Genomic DNA, 8,024 nt, shown 5'->3' with positions numbered 1-8,024 from the left:
TCCATCATTTGCCACTTTTTAGGTTTGCTAATCTTTCTTTTACTGTTACTATACATATTTCATAAAGATCTCATTTATTACAGATAGGATATAAGTATCTTGTAGAAAATTGGAAAATACAGAGAAGAATCTGAAATAATAAAGATGCCACATTTTTTTCAAGCAGAGATAACCATTGTTAACCCTTTGTGTGTGTGTGTGTGTGTGTGTGTATACATATGTATATAATCAAAATGAGAATTCTGTACAAGCTGTGGCACAACCTTGTTTTTTTGGTCAATGATCCCCACTTACCTTTTTTTTAAATTCAATTTTATTGAGATATGTTCATATACCATACAATCATCCATGGTGTACAATCAACTGTTCACAGTACCATCTTATAGTTGTGCATTCATCATCCCAATCTATTTTTGAACATTTTCCTTATACCAGAAAGAATCAGAATCAGAATAAAAAATAAAAATAAAAAAGAACACCCAAATCACCCCCCCATCCCACCCTATTTTTCATTTAGGTTTTGTCCCCATTTTTCTACTCATCCATCCATATACTGGATAAAGGGAGTAAGATGCACAAGTTTTTCACAATCATACTGTCACCCCTTGTAAGCTACATTGTTATACAATCATCTTCAAGAGTCAAGGCTACTGGGTTGGAGTTTGGTACTTTCAGGTATTTACTTCTAGCTATTCCAATATATTAAAATCTAAAAAGTGTTATCTATATAGTACATAAGAATGTCCACCAGAGTGACTTCTTGTCTCCATTTGAAATCTCTCAGCCACTGAAGCTTTATTTCATTTCATTTCAGGTTTGCTAATCTTCTGATTAAAATTTTCTTAAATTTGTAATAGGATTTCTTAGTGAAAAAAAAAGAAACAAATTTAAAAATCCTATAAAGTCACACTATCAGCCCTCTTTTTATTGCTTATCAAGGTAAGTCACCTTGAAAGAACTCTTGTAATAGATCTAAATTTAATTGACCCAAAGCATTGTCACAACAGTAGAGCTATGAGCCAGCAATTAATGGTGCATAACAGGTGGGTATCATACAGAGAGTCAGATAGCTTAACTGAAAGGCCAGGGAAAGAGACAGTGAAAGAGACAAAGAGACTCCTGCTAATACCATGGTTATCCCTGGTAATAAGCACATACAGAAGATAATATAGCCAAGTCAGCAAACAAATAAACCAGCAAACAACCACAACAAGCCCTGCAAATGGGGTATGAAATCAGTATCCAGTATTAATTGAAATATCCAGTTTTCAGATTATGGGACATGCAAAGAAACAGTATAGTGTGATTAATAAACAGGGAAAAAAAAGCAGACAACAGAAACCATTTTTGAAAGGGTACAGATGTAAAGTTCAACAGACAAAGACTTCAAAGCAGCCATTATAAATATGTTTTAAAAAGCATGATTAAAGAAGTAAATGAAGTTACGAGATAATGTCTCATCAAATAGAAAATATCAGTAGACAGAAATTATTTTTAAAAAGAGGAAAAAGGAAATTCTAGATTGAAAAGTACAGTAAGTGACATGAAAAATTTACTAGAAGAGCTCAACAAAAGATTTCAGCTGGCAGAAGAAAGAATCAATGAACATGAAGGTCAACTGATAATTAGGCAATCCAAAGAACAGACAGAAAAAAGTAAAGACAAAATATAAGCAAAGCTGCAGAGAAACAAAGCACAACGGAAACACATAATGTGAGTATCAAGGAGAAGAAAGGAACAGAAAAATATTCAAAGAAATATTGGCTCAAAGTTCCCAAATTTGATGAAAAACATTAGTCTACGTATACAAGAAGTGAAACTGCGGTCGCAGCTAGGGGCGGGCAGCCACGGAACCCTCTACGCTCAGCGTTGCTTGAGGGGTACCGGCGGCAGCTCTTCCCGGAGGCGAAGGTGAGGCGGGGGACTTGGCCGAGTCCCCGGCGGAGGCGTGCAAGGTGTGGAGGGCGGCGAGAGAGGGACGCGAGACACTCTCCTTTCGAGGTAGTAAAACAAAAGCCTTTATTCAGGGGTGAGCACAAGTTATATAGGATGGCATAGAGGGCAGGGTCGGTGTTAGGGGTGTGGGGTCCTTACATGGCAATGTTGAGGGGATAAAGGCTAGGATTGGTTCTGAGTGGGCGCAGAGGTCGTTTGAAAAGGGCGGGAGTTGCTCTGGCAACGGTGTATGCGCACTGGCGGTGGCGGGAGTTGCTCTGGCAACGGGGAGTGTGCGGGCAAGATAAAGGGGGCGGTTTTCTCTGGCAAGCTTCCTCTAACGGTTGTATTTTGGGTGAGGGAGATGGGGCCTGTAGCCGGCTCCACTTTCTCAGGCCCGGGGGGCTGTGGAGGGTATTACTGCCCATGCCCACTACCCTCTCCAGGGGCTGGCCAGGTTCCCTGGGGGGGGGCTGTGGAGGGCGCTACTGCCCATGCCCATCGCCTCCCCCAGGGGCTGACCAGGTTCCCTGGCCCCGGCCCGCCAAGTTGGAACTCAGCACCAGCAACCCGCAGAAACAAACTCCAAATAGGATCAACACAAAGTGAGAGCAAAAAGGTTGAAAGACGAAAATAAAGAGAAGATCTTGAAAGTAACAGAAAAGTGACTCATGACCTACAAGCTGACTTCTCAGCAGAAACAACGAAGGCCAGAATGCAGTGAAATAGCATATTCAAAGGGATGAAAGAAACAAAAAACTGAGAACCAAGGATATTACATTCAGTGAAACTTTCAAAAATTAAGGTGGAATAAATACATTTCCCTATAAACAAAAACTGTTCAAGTTCATTGCTAGTAGACCTGCCTTACAAGAAATAGTAAAAGTTCTTCAGGCCAAAAGTCAAATAACCCTAGGACTGAACTTTGAATTCACACATGACACACACACAATCACACATACATATGCGCTCACACACACACACACACACACACCCAAATAGCACAGGTACAGATAATTAGGCAATTATAAAAGAAGAATATCCTACTTAGATGAGACCACATTTTATCAAAGTGGGCTTTAATCCATAAGACTGCAGTCCTTGTAAGCAAAGTAAATATGGACACTGTCAGTGAGTAGCAATCAGAATTCAGACAAAACCAAACATCAGGAGTAATCAGAATAGCTGACACAAGGAGAGAGACATTGCCATATGACAAAGGATTGTTGAAACATTACAGACTCTTAGAGAAAGCAAGCCCAACCTATTATTCGGTGTTGGATTTCTAGTTGCCATCACCATGAGACAATAAATTCCCATTGTAAAAGCCAACCAGTTTGTGTCATTTGTTATAGCAGCCCTCACAAACTAAGACTTATGCTATGTGGAGTGTTATCTCAATAAAGCTGTCATATGTTTAAAAAGAAAAAAAAGAAACTTTATTTATTAGAAAAGCTAATGAAACAGATTCCACAAGTTGTATGGGATTTTTTTCTATATCTCTTTTTCTTTTTGTACTTCTCCCTTACCATGGTGAAAGAAAATCATCTTTTTTGACAATATATAAATTGTGTTAGGTCGCCACAGATGCTATGGCAAATACCACACAATGGGTTGGGTTGAACAACAGGAATTAATTGTCTCCATGATTTTGGAGGCTAGTAAGTCCAAGGTCTTGACAGACCATCTTTCCCCCAGAGTCTGTAGCATTCTAGTACTGGCTTGCTACACTCCTTGGCTTTCCTTGGCTTGAATCTTTGCCTCTGCCATATGGTGATCTGTCTTCTTGGTCTCCTTTGGTGGTTTTCCTTGATTGTGTCCAAATTTCCTCTGCCTTGCAGTGGTTCAAGTCACGTGGATTAGGGCACACCCTTATTCAGTTTGGCCTCAGCTAAATAGGATCTTTAAAGACCCTATTTACAAATGAGTCCACACCTTAACTAGTGGTAACATCTTCAAAAGCCATGTTTACAAATGGGTTCACACTCACAGGAATGTGGATTAAGTCTTGTACATGTCTTCTGTGAAGTACATGATTCAACACCAACATAAATATTCCATCTGTTTTGCCATTTTACCCAGTTTTCCTTGCAGTTAAGTTGGGTCTGTATCTTAGTTTTTGACAAATGGAGCATCAGCAAAATTTATGTGTCACTTTTAGGTCAGTGTGTTTAAGAGACAGTGTGAGTCTTCCATCTTTCTCTTTCTCTGACATGGAAGCAACACACAAAACTGAAGTCATGGCTTGGAAGTAGCTTCCCTCTCTATCATATATATATATATATATATATATATATATATATATATATATATATATATATATATATTTTTTTTTTTTTTTTCACAGCACAAATTTTTCTTTAATGATAATGAAATATGATAGAATCTTTAAAATTTTGTAATATAAAGTCCAAAACAAAAAGATAACAATTATACATTCTGACAATGCATGAGAATGTCGGTAGGGGCATATGAGATCATACTTGAGCTCCAAATGAGTAAGCTGGTAGCATTCCAAACTTCAAAGAAGGGACAATTCAGAGGCTATAATAGGCTTAGCACTACTAGTAATGAAGGCGTCTTCTCTACTTTTTGGATTCACTTCACAAAATTGTTTCCTTAGCAGGCTAGATAGATTTGTAGCAGAGTGGAAAACATTTTCCAGTAATAAAACAACTGATCCCTAAGAAGCAACTTTTAACTTTTCTAAATAACAAATCTTGGTTCAAATAACCTAGATTCATCGGAATACTGTCACCAGTGCTTTTCAACTTCTTGCTAACCTTGCTAGACCCTTTATAACTCATGTTTCCCCAACACTTTTGTTGAGAGGGAGTCACTGTACTAGGTGTGTGAACTTGAGCAAGTTGCTTAACTTCTTTGTGCCTTAGATTTTTTGGCTCTAAAATTGGAATAACAATAGTAAACTACCCCATGGAGTTGGTAATGAGGATTAAATGAGTAAAATTCTTAAAAGCAGGTCTTGGCACATGGTAAGCACTCAATAAACCTTAGTATTATGAGACTTGCTGCTATACAACCAAGTTTTTCCCTGGTAACAATGATGAACACTTTGCTCACTTTTTTTTCTCATAAGCTAAGGCTTAGTCCAGAATTTTCAAGTCTCTTAGCTATGAAGAGGAAACCAGTCTGTATCTGATCTGACCTTTAAGTTTTGGTATCAGAATAAGAACTAACTGGAGCCACCTCATTGAATCCAGAACTTTATATGCTTTCCAAAGCATTTTATATTCATTAATTCATTTGGATCTCCTAACAAGACTGTGAAGGAAGTAGATCAATTTTTATAAGCCCAGTTTTATAGAATTGGGACACTGAAGTTCAAATGGCAGAAGACTAATGCCAGGGTTTATGACCCACAAACCAATGCTCTTTCAACTATTCTAAGATCCTTTTGGAGCAGTTGAAATCATTCTGTTTATTTATTTTTATTAACTAAAATCCATACTTTATTCAGATTTCCTTAGTTTTTACTTAATGTCTTTTTTCTGGTTCAGGAGCCCACATTACATTTAGTCACCATGTCTCAAGCTCTTCTTGGCTGTGACAGTTTCTCAGCCTTTGGTTGTTTTTGATGACCTTCACAGTTTTGAGTACTGGTTAGCTACTTTGTGGAATGCCCCTCAAATGGGATTTGTCTGATGTTTTTCTCATGATGAGACTGGGATTTTAGGTTTTGGGGAAAAAGACCACAAAGATAAAGTGCCCTTCTCATCATATCATATCAAGAGTACATGCTATCGACATGACTTATCATTGATTCTTTTTAACCATGATCACCTGGCTGAGGTAGTTTATTAGTTTTCTCCATTATGAAGTTACTCTTTTGCTACCTCCCCTTTCCATACAGTACTCTTTGGAAGGAAGTCACTGTGTGCAGCCCATACTTAAGAACTGGGAAGTTATATTCCACCTCCTTAGGAGTGGCGTACTGCATAAATTATTTGGAATTCTACTGCATGAGATCTTGGTCTATTCTCTCCATTTATTTATTCATTCAATAATTTTTTTTGGTATCAGTATGGACTCATAGATATTTATTTTATAATTTGGATTATAATCCAACACTACTTTAGTCTGTTGCTAAAATAGCCACCACTCTCGTCATTGGAAATTCTTTCAGTTGGCTCCTGTAGCCCTGTGATACATTCCTAACATTGTGGGGTTTTGTTGCTGTTATTTGTTTTGTTTTAACACTTCCTTACTTTGTGGCATTATGAGATGTTCCAGGCACATCTTGCATAATTCCTGCCCTCCTAGAATCAGCCATTTCTCCAGGAATGCCTGGTTTCTTTTATCAGAAAATGGAATCAGAAAATGGAATCAGAAAATGGAATTAGAAATCAAGATTTTAGGTTCTCATTCTAGTGATCTTTTTTAAGCCACAAAACAGCTAATAAAGACACTTGATTTCGGTTGCACTAATATGAACTAGGAATATCAGCCAAAGAGCCCAGCCCTAGAGAGTAGCAATCCCCTAAATTACTTTCTCTTTCAAAGAATAGATAAGTTCAAGCTGAAAAAAAAAGCAAAGAATTTTTAATAGAAACTAAATAAAACAAACCATCAGGCTTGCTGGTTTTGTAAACCAACCAGACATAATTACAACAGAATTGCAGAAGAATGCTTAGAATAACAGAGTCATCTGCCCGGGGGTCATCAGGGAGAATACTGATAGTGTCTTTGGCTTTGCCACATAACAGACACAGCATGTTATGTCCCTGAAATTCATCCATGATGCTGAATGTGTACTCATGCTTGGCTTCTACATGATGGCAATTGTTATACGAATGGTCATAAGTAACTATTTCTTCTCCATCTTCCTCTTTCAACGATTTGTTTGTGATCAGCATAAAATCCTGCTTGTTGCATTCTGCACAGCCTGTAAAGTTCAGTTAAGAAAGATCCATTCTCCAAGCAGGTATTACCCCAATTGGGATATTCCTTCTCCATACAGTCTCCACACATCACAACACATCAACAAGGAATGTCCTCCAGCCCCCTCTCTATCATATTTTGTATGTGGAAATACAGCCTTTTATTGTGTTAACCAACTGTGAATTTAGAAATTGTTTGTTACCATAGTATATATTATCAAAACCTGAATAATACAGCCAGTATCAAACTAAAAATTGAGTTTATTTTGTCTGCATGTAATTTGCTGGGAATGTAGTTTAAGCATATTTGAGAAATATTTTTAAATTTCAAATTTAATAAAGGACATCTTAAAAGTAAATAATATAAGCTACACTTTGCTGATTAAAATTATGAAAATAGATGTAAATTAATCAACACTTCTGTTGGGAAACTTGAAAAGGGTGTAATAAAAGGACTACTTAAAAGTCATGGTCATGGTGTGGAGAAACAAAAGGACTAGTTCAGTGGTAGCCTGAAGTAGTTGCTGGAGAAGTCATGGGCACATTCAGTGGCCATCTCCCAGCCCTCACTTCTTCCCCCACTTTTCCTATTTTGCTTGTGTGCAAGTGTTTGTTATGTTTTCACTCTTGCTTGTTTGCATGCAGATGTTTGTTAAGTTTCTATTTCACAAGAAACCACAGGCAACTGGGGGAGAAGTTAAATCTTAACCAGCCTCACCTTGCTTGCCAAGGCACAAAGGTTGTTCACTAGTGGAGTCCTCTCCCTCTAGGGTTTATAGAAGCCCAACACTCAGCCATTATAGGTATCTATCAACTCCAATGTGAAAAGAGGAATGCAGAGCTGCCATTCACTGACTCTGACCCAATCAGTTGTCCTCCCCAGGGAACTGGGCAAGGTGGGATCTTTTTCCTTGCTCTTTTGAACCCTTTGTGCTGTATAAATTATAAAGCAGTCACTTGCTGAATAGCCTCTATTGTGCCTGATCCTGTGTTCTCATAATGCACCATAAAACAACCCACTCCACTGTCATAAAGATTAGGGCTTCATTTCTCCTCCTAGTAATGAAGACACTTATGATACAATACAGAGAAAACTGTCTGGAAAGTGATGTGCAACTGCAGCTTAGGAAATCAATTGAAGGATGAAAACAGCCCACAGCAACCTGATAGGGAAGGAACTGGAGTAATAAG

General features: G+C 38.1%; 1 pseudogene; it reads right to left on the bottom strand.

Annotated features, from left to right (window-relative positions):
• Positions 1–6,583: 6,583 nt before the first annotated feature.
• Positions 6,584–6,924, bottom strand: LOC119530178 (annotated as a pseudogene).
• Between the last annotated feature and the right edge of the window lie 1,100 nt (positions 6,925–8,024).

Source organism: Choloepus didactylus, chromosome 1 (assembly GCF_015220235.1).
Source record: "Choloepus didactylus isolate mChoDid1 chromosome 1, mChoDid1.pri, whole genome shotgun sequence".
Lineage (NCBI taxonomy): Eukaryota > Metazoa > Chordata > Mammalia > Pilosa > Megalonychidae > Choloepus > Choloepus didactylus.
The sequence above is the reverse complement of the archived record's forward strand: the minus strand, read 5'-3'. Positions and strand labels throughout refer to the sequence as shown.